The sequence below is a fragment of the Ovis canadensis genome, chromosome 2 (assembly GCF_042477335.2).
Source record: "Ovis canadensis isolate MfBH-ARS-UI-01 breed Bighorn chromosome 2, ARS-UI_OviCan_v2, whole genome shotgun sequence".
In the NCBI taxonomy this organism is placed as follows: Eukaryota; Metazoa; Chordata; class Mammalia; order Artiodactyla; family Bovidae; genus Ovis; species Ovis canadensis.
In genome coordinates, this window is record NC_091246.1 from 51,146,989 (window position 1) to 51,156,542 (window position 9,554).

Below are 9,554 nucleotides of genomic sequence, written 5' to 3' on the forward strand. Positions count from 1 at the left end.
CCAGGGATCGAACCCAGGTCTCCCGCATTGCAGGAAGACACTTTACCATCTGAGCCAGCGGATATGTGGCTGATATGTATCAGATATGTATCAGATATGAAGTCTGATACGTATCAGTGTAGCAGCTGGATGGAAAAGGAGAGGCACACTGCAGAGATTCTCTGGAAAGACAAGTGACAACAGAGGTAGAAGCTGCGCCAACAGTCAGAGTAAATTTGTGTATCAGCATATACACCCTAGGCTGCAGGGTAGGGGAAGAAGCCAAGAATGAGTCAGGGGCAGGAAACAAGGTCTGAATAAAACTTGGCAAAGGAGAATTTGCCTTAGAAGACAAGCCTATCAAAGTAGAGAGAGAATGAAGGGAGAACAACATCCCAGAAGCCCCATGAATGAGCCTGGCATGTGAAGAAATCACATGTGATAAATCAGCATACGTCAGAGCTGGCAGGAGCACTCAAAACAGTTCAATTCTGCATCCCCACTGCATGGATGGGGAAACCAAGATCCAAAGAACATGAAGGGCTTGCCTGTGTTCTCTAGTAAATCCATGGCGGAGCTTCGTCTAGAATCAAGAACTCCTGCCTTCAAATTCCACAGTTAACCCCCTCCCATAGTTTCCCTGGCTAGTGTGTGGCTCCACCTTGCCAGAAGAAAGGACAAGAGCCACAGTGACCACAGGAAGCTGCCTGGAATCTAGCTCCTGTGTAGATAGGAAGCTGTGGTATCAGGGAGTGTCACTCCACTCAGAGTTCAATGAGAGTGGAGCTAGGGCAAAGTCAGTGAAGGTAGAAAGAAAAGATGGGGACAGGGATAGTTTCACAGAAAAGTTAGCAGGATTAAGTGAATGATGCTTCAAGAATAAAGAAAACAAAAAACTGGGCATTCAAAAGCTCTGGTGATATTAGATGCATGTGGGAAGTAATCATCCTTAGTGAACAAGCCCAGATTACAGGTGACTCACAAAGTGAGGAGACTAGAGGGCTGGAGAGCATGGAAGACAGAAGGGTTTATTTGGAGTGAAATTATGAGCTTGGTTTGGATAGACTGAGTCTAAGTGACGTAGAACCCCAAAGCTAATTTTTGAAGCACTTACTCTATCATGAGCACATGAAAGTTTTAAGCCTCATGAAACTCCTTGAGGCAGTATAATTATTATCCTTATTGGATAGATGAGAAACTGAGAAGAGGAGAGAGTTGAAGAAGACTAGGTACACTGGGAGAGAGGAGAAAGAGGAAAGTGAGAGTATGGCAAACCCCAAGCAAGACCATGAGCCCAGTAAAGAGTCAAAGAGGAGCGGAAAGAGGTAGAGGGAGAATAAATAGTCTTTGTCACAGAAGCCAAAGCTGGAGGAAGTTTTCAGCCCAATGTCAAGACAAATCTTGAAGTCAATCCAAAGTGTCGTGTGAAAATGTGCTGTGACCACAGAGGAACCTTGGGTAACAAGAAATCCCAATATTTGTCGGTGCCTGGGTTGCCTGCAAGACTCAGAAGGGAGAGTCAGAATGCAGATGAGAGCTCTAGTTAGGGCAGGGCTAAAACAATCAGCTATACAAAGGCATATCAGGAAACGTGCCCTGACACACTCCAGGGAATAGCAGAAACAAAGTCTGAGGATGGGGGGAAAATCTGATTTCCAGAGTAGCTTTTTTAATTATTAGGTATGTCCAGTTTTCAATAACAACAAAAAAATAGAAGATATGCAAAGAAAAAGAGAGACTGTGTTATATAGTGAAGCATATGACACAATATGCTTCAATTGAAAAGCAATCAATAGAAACTCTACCTGAGGAAACCCAGCTATTTTAAATTAGCTCTTTTAATTATGTTCATGGAGAAGGAAATGGCAACCCACTCCAGTACTCTTGCCTGGAAAATTCCATGGATGGAGGAGCCTCGTAGGCTACAGTCTATGGGATCACAAAGAGTCGGACACAACTGAGCAACTTGACTTTCTTTCTTTCTATAGTTCCTTTTGGAGAAGGAAATGGCAACCCACTCCAGTGTTCTTGCCTGGAGAATCCCATGGACGGAGGGGCCTGGTGAGCTATAGTCTATGGGGTTGCAAAGAGTCGGACACAACTAAGCAACTAACACACACACACAATTAGGTTCAAAGAAGGCAAAGAAACCATATCTAAAGAATTAAATAAAATAATGAGAATAATGTCTCAGCAAATAGAGAATAACAATAAAGAGATAGAAATTATAAAGACAAAACAAATAGAAATTCGAGGTTGAAAAGTATTAACACTATAACCAAAATAAAAACATTTACTGAAGGAACTCAACAGCGGAATTGAGCAGGCAGAAGTAAGAATCAGCAAACTTGCAGTTAGGTCAATTGAGATGATTCAGTTGAAGAAGAGAAATTTTTTTTAAAGTGAGTTTAAAAAGAGCGAGTCACCTTGTGAACTGCTGCTGCCACCGAAGGTGAGTGCAGGCATGTGAGTCGGAGATCTAGAGGTCCCTCACCATGAGGACATTATCATGAGCACAGGCTCTAGGTCCAGGGGCTTAAATAGTTGCCACTTGTGGGCTTAGTTGCCTCTAGGCCTGCGGAATCTTCCTGGAGCAGGTATTTTTACCATGTCCCTGCATTGACACAGTAAAAGTCATCCATATATACAGTAAAAAAAAAAGGCAACTCAAATTAAGAGGCCCAGAAACAAGAAAAAAAGGGAAAACTGAAGAATGAAAAGGTGTTGCATCTCAACCTTATTGGTGAAAAACTGCAGTGGTTTCAAAATCATCTTGAACCTCAAAAAAGTGGAATATTCAAAGAGAGATGCTTGTGAATTAATTGAAAGGTATTTGAGTCGATTCAGTAGCGAGCTGCAGCGGATTGAGCTACAGAACAGCATCAAGGACAGGCGGCTGGGGTAGGGGCGGGGAGGGGGAGCGGCACTGTTTGCAGGAGGCAGTCATCAAGCAGACCCTGGAGTGAGAGCGGCAGCAGTACCAAGGCTATAGCCTCGAGATTCCAGACATTTTATTTATTTATTTTTCAATGTAATACTGTTTATTTAACTTCAAAAACACTTCAACATTCTAAACATACAAAAAAAAAAAAAAACCCGACATTGCAGATCGTGTTTAGTACAGAAGGTTCTTGAACTTTCACTGGTGCAATGGCTCTTGGCTTTGCTGACAATGAACAGCTCTACAGTTTGTTTAAAAAAAAAAATGTTTAAAACTACCGCACTTCAACTAAGAAGGATCCAAAACACTTCTCATGCCTGCTGACCACCGCCCCTGCCGCCCCCCACCTTTTATACAGCTAAGAATGACAGCAAGATGCTATGTCACCGTATATAAAAACAAGACAATCTGAAGCTAAATGGATACCCGCTGCAGTGTCCACAGGTCCAGCCCCACAGTGCATGCCCTGAGCTACGGCCCCTCCGGAAGGCATTGCCCCCACAGCCTCCATACCAAGCAAGGAGCATCAAGAGTGTGTCTCGGTTGCTTTGTTCTTTTTACAGACTATAGATAGGTACAGTTGAGAACTCGGGATTTCTAGCCAATGACCATAGAATTAACACACCACCTTAGGAAAAAAAAAAAAAAAAAGCCAGAAACACCTTTAAATGCCTTGTCACACCAACAGCAAAGTGCACAGAGTGAGGAGAACACGAAAGCCTTTTCACTTTAAAAATGTTTGGAAATATGTACAACTTTGAAACAGTTTCCAGGTGCTCTGGACACCCATGGCTGCTTAATGTAAACCACTGACAGTTGCTGGAGCACTTTGAGAGACTAGGATATGATCATGATCCAGCTGGGTAATTACACATAATGAGGGCAACAGACACCTCTTGGGTGAGAGGTGTGTCAATCAAGGCACTCCCTATTCTAAGGTATTCCCAAGGAGACAGATCAACTGCTTTTTTTTTTTTTAATTCACCCTCTCCCTCCTCCTCCTCTTTGTCTTTCTCTTCCACCTTTTTCCGGGCAACTTTAGCAGGACCCTTGGCGCCATCAAACTTCCCTTTAGACTTAGAGTCTCCGACATCCTTCTCATACTTCTTCAGCTTCCGCTGCCTTGTTGATGTATGGCTGCTTCTCACTGTCACTTAAGTTATTCCGCATCTCGCCCAGCTTCTTTGCCACATCTCCAAAAGAGACGCCAGGGTTTGTAGACTTGATCTTGGGGTGGAATTCAGAACAGAATAGGAAGAATCCAGACGGTGGTCTCTTGGGGGCATTAGGGTCCTTCTTCTTCTTGCCTCCCTTAGCTGATCTGTAATCCTTCATTTCCTGATCATAGTGCACTTTATCTGCCTTTGCCATTTCATCGAATTTCGACTTCTCTTTCCCGGACATGGTCTTCCACCTCTCAGAGCATTTCTTGGAAAATTCAGCAAAATTGACAGGGACCTCTGGGTTTTTCTTCTTATGTCCCTCTCTGCATGTCTGCACAAAGAAGGCATAAGCAGACATCTTGCCTTTGGTCTCTTGGGATCACCTTTAGCCATCTTGACTGTATTGTTTTCTAGTCTGGGCAGCGCAGAGCACGACGCGCGGTCAGCGCTCCACAGCCTCGCGCTAGCTGCCTCCACAAGAGCCGCCTCTCCAGACAGTTGAAATGCAGATAATCTGAAAACTTTTAGGAAATAGGATTTTTATCTGAAGAAATTGCCAAACATTAAAATAAGAAAAAGTCTTCATGGTGAGAGCCTGAAAGCCTTCTCCCAAGATCAGGATTTTCTCTTAATACTTCACAGCATTGTAATGGAGTTTTTAGCCAGGGCAATTAGGCAAGAAAAAGAAATAAAAGACATTCAGACTGGAAAGAAAGAAGTAAAACTATCAGATGGTTAGTCTTATATAAAGAAAATCTTAAGAAATTCACAGACACACAATTTTAGACTAATATATTCTGCAAGATTGTGGGATACAAGATCAATATACAAAATACTGTTCTGTTTCTGTATACTAGCAATGAAGAATCCAAAAATGAAATTCAGAAAACAACTCCATGTGCAGTTGTACTGAAAGAATAAACCATTTAGGAATAAATTCAAGACAGAAATTTAAGATCCATGCACTGAAATTCTAAAACATCATTAAAAGAAATTAAGAGCTAAATAAATACAAAGAATTTCATGTTCATGAACTTAAAATAGCAATATTCTTCAAATTAATCTATAGATTCAACTCAATCAAATTAATCTATAGATTCAACTCAATCCCTACCAAAATCTAGCTGGATTGTTTGTTTTTAAGAAACTATCTAATCCTTAAATTCATAGAGAAATGTAAGAGATCCAGGACTGACAAAACAATCTTGCAAAGGAAGAAAAATGTTAGAGGACTTATACTTCCTAATTTTAAAATTTATTACAAAGCTATACTAATCAAGATGACTTGGATCTAGTATAAGGGTAAACCTATAGATCAATAGAATTGAGAGTTCAGATATAAACCCATATATTTATAATCAACTGATTTTCCTCAAGACAGTTCAATGGGGAAAAAATAGCTTTCTCAACAAATGGTCCTTGAACAAGATCTCCATATGTAAAAGAATGAAGTTGTACCTCTCTCTCATACCACATACAAAAATTAACTCATAATGGACTAAATATCTAAATGTAAAAGCGAAATCTGTGAGACAATTATAGCAAAATATGGGTGTATATCTTCATGACCTTGTATTAGATAGTGATTTCTTAGAATGGCACCTAAAACACAAGCCACAAAAGAAAAATAACAAATTAGAATTCATCAAACTTAAAAATGTTTGCTTCTCAAACGACAGTATCAAGAAACTAAAGAGATAAGCCACAGAATGGGAGAAAATATTTGCAAATCCTGTATCTGATAAAGGTCTAGTATCCAGAATATTTAAAGAACTTTTAAAACTCACCAATAAAAAGATAAATATCCCAAACAAAAAGTGGATAAAGGACTTGAAGAAATAAACTTTTCTCTAAAGAAGATATATAAATTGCCAATAAACACATGAATATTATTAATTCTTAGGGAAATGCAAATCGAAACTACAGGGAAATACTACTTCATACTCACTGTGTGTGTGTGTGTGTGTGTGTGTGTGCATTCAGTTGTGTCCTACTCTTTGTGGGCTCGTGGAATGTAGCCTGCCAGGCTGCTCTGGTCTATGGAATTTTCCAGGCAAGAATACTGAGTGTGTTAGCTACTCAGTCGTGTCCGACTCTGCAGTCCCATGGACTGTAGCCCACTAGACTCCTCTGTCCACGAAATTCTCAAGGCAAGAATACTGGAGTGGGTTTCCATTCCTTCCCCAGGGGATTTTTCCAACCCAGGGATCAAACCTGGGTCTCCCACATTGCAGGCAAATTCTTTACCATCTGAGCCCCCAGAGCACCCCCAAAGTGAAGGTGTTAGTGGCTCAGTCATGTTGACTCTTTGCGACCCCATGGATTGTAGCCTGCCAAGCCCCTCTGTCCAGGGGATTTCCCAGGCAAGAATAGTGGAGTGTATTGCCGTTCCCTTCTCCAGGGGATATTCCCCACCCCTGGACTGAACCCAGGCCTTCTGCACTGCAGGCAGATTCTTTACCAACTGAGCCACCAGGGAAGCCCCCAAGAATACTGAAGTGGGTTGCTATTTCCTTCTCCAAGGGATCTTCCTGACACAGGAATCAAACCCACATCTCTTGTATCTCCTGCATTAGCAGGTAGGTTCTTTACCAGCTGAGCCACTGGAGAAGCCCCCTCATACCCACTGTCTTTTCTATTATGACCACTAAAATGGTCATAATAGAAAAGACAGACAATAACAACTGTTGTTGAGGGTGTAGAGAAATCATAAACTTATACATAGATAGTGGGAATGTAAAAGGATACAACTGCCTTAGAAAATAGTTTGGCAGTTTCTTAAAACATTATGCGAAGAGTTACCATATGACCATATACTCTACTCCTAAAATGTAAAATGTAAAAGTATACTACCAAGAGAAGTGAAAACATATGTTCAGATAAAAACTTTTACAAGAATGTTCACTACAATGTTATTCATAATAGCCGAAGAGTAGAAACAACTCAAATGTCCATCAGCTGATGAATGGATAAGCAAAATATGGTATATCCATACAATATGATATTGTTCAGCCTTAAAAAGGGCTGAACTACTGACTCTTGTTAGAACGCAATGAACCTTGAACGCTTATGCTACATGAAAGAAACTAGACACCAAGTGCAGCACATTATAGGATTCCATTTCTATGACATGTCCAAAATAGGCAAATCCATAGAGACAGAGAGACTAGTGGTTGCCAGGGGCTAAAGAGAGAGATGAATGGAGAGTGATTGCCTAAAGGGTATAGGGGATGATGAAATGTTCTGGTGAGAGTTGTACAGTCTGTGAGCCTACTAAAATCCACTGAATTATACACTTTAAAAGGGTGAATGTTATGGTACGTAAATTATACTTCAATGAGAAAGAACAGGTAGAACTTTCCAAAACAAATATTCAGTGGTTGCTTAATCCCTCAGAGAACATCAAGAATTCATTTAGATAATCTAGAAAAAAACATTTTACTCAACTAGTAAATTATTTTAAACTTATAACTCTGAAACTTAGGCTTACGTTGTATTTTGCACTACCTTCTTACAAAGTGATATGTTAACTACAGCTGGATTTATAGAGAAATGTCTGGAAAGTTGTTATCTGAAATATCAACAGTGGTTGCCTTTGGGAGATGGTATCTTGTGTAGTTTTAAATTTATTCTAATGCTTTTATGTATTACTTACATTATATATATGCATATGTATCAACTTTACAATCACTAAAATATATAAAGCTCTTTTTGGCAGAAGAAAAACAAACTGGCTATGCTGAGAAACTGTTGATAGATAATTTTAAAGATTCTTTCTACTCACATGAAGCCAATAGCATTTTGCTAGTTGATCCCAAGGGGGGAAAATGCCCAATTAGCCAAGTGATCACAATTCAAGAATTATTTTTTGGATAATGAACAAGGACCTGTGCTAAGCCATGCTGTGTGAGAGAGAAGGACATTTAGGGCAGGGTTACTGCATCCAAGGGTCTTTTGATATGGTAAAGGACCTCAGATATGTAAATAAATAACTGAAAGGAGGCAGAACAGAAGCCTAGCAGAGAGGGGCCTGAGACACCGCAGAGTCCCCAAGGAAGCTGTGATAAGCTGTAGTTCACTGTCTCCAGATTCAAAGACAGGACAGCTTTAGCAGTTCATCTTTAAGGCGAAAGTTGGAGTTCAGTTCAGGGGGAGGAGGGGAGACAAAGCCAGAAGTGAGCATTTGAGAGCCTTACCCGCTTTTCCAACCTCCACCCCCATCACCATAACCACAGCTCCTCCTTCCTGAATCCCTTATACTTCTGGGCGCCAGTCTGCCATTTCAGGCCTTCACGCAGCTGTTCACCTGGAATGCCCTTCCCTCCCTCATTACCTCATTCCCTCTTGCTGTTCTATAAGAATCTGGTATTCTCAGGTTCCTGTCACTCTTCCAAAAGAATTCTCCTTGCCTGAGACAGGTTGAGTTCAAGGCCTCCCGCCTGTGCTCTGACAGCGTTCTCAGTCTGTCTCTATCGCCCCACACTACACTCTACCTTGTAATGACCTGTTGAGTATTTGTTTCCTCCACCAGACTGTGAGCTCAGGTGACAGAAGGGCTGGGAACCTGGCGCAGAGCGCTGGTCGTGACTGAATGGAACACGTGCTGTAGCTAGTCCAGGAAGTAGGAATGGTAGCCTTGGAGTTCTGTGTGCCCAGTGTGCCCTCCCACCCTTTTGTCTAGGAGCCAGCAGTGCCCTCCTGGCCACTGAGTCAGGCCAGCAGTGCGGGCTGGGCCAGTTATCACTCCCCATGCCCCAGACAGTGAGACTCACCCAGGAATATGGGGGGCCCAAGCCAGGCCATTCAGAGTTCCTCCCCCAGGGCAACTGGGAAAAGGTATACTTTCCCGACTGAGGAGTTCAGCTGACAGTGGCTGCAGGAAAGAATGACACACAGGGCAAGCAAAAACGAGAGGAAGCAGAAATGGGGTTACGGGAGTTAATGACAGTCTTGGAGACCCTGGTTCCTGTCTTTGAGATTCCCAGAACTGCGCTCATTCAGGCGGATCTTTCCTCATAGATGGGGATCTTTCAATAAATACTTCTGTGGGTATAAGCTGGTTGGGCAGGCTGCGTTTCTGTCGCTTATAGGAATATCCCTGTCCAATGCTGGGATCCTCAGTAAGACATACAGCTGGAAAGATCAGCAGAGGCCAGGTTGGGGAGGATTCTAAATGCCACATGAGGGGTGTTGGAGTTTATTTGTAGGTACAGCAATGGGTAATGAGTAGTCAGAGCCTCAGGAGATAATACCAACAACACATAAGTTTTTAATTAGAGGGAGAGGGGAAATGGAAGCCCAGTTGGAAATGCAAAGTAAAAACACCCCCATATATCAGCAAGGTCAAGGAGAAAGAAGGTTGAAGAAAACCCTAATTTTGTTATGTAGGAAAGAGCAGCAAGGCTTGTGATAAATGGGAAAGTAAAGGAGAAAGGTGGGCATGTCGAATAAATAGTCATTTCTAAAACACT

The 9,554-nt window shown here is 41.8% G+C and overlaps 2 pseudogenes; one reads left to right on the forward strand and one right to left on the reverse strand.

The window, feature by feature from the left end:
- Window positions 1-1,245: 1,245 nt before the first annotated feature.
- On the forward strand, window positions 1,246-8,937 carry LOC138432349 (translation machinery-associated protein 16-like; annotated as a pseudogene).
- On the reverse strand, window positions 3,769-4,476 carry LOC138433111 (high mobility group protein B3 pseudogene; annotated as a pseudogene).
- Window positions 8,938-9,554: the final 617 nt, after the last annotated feature.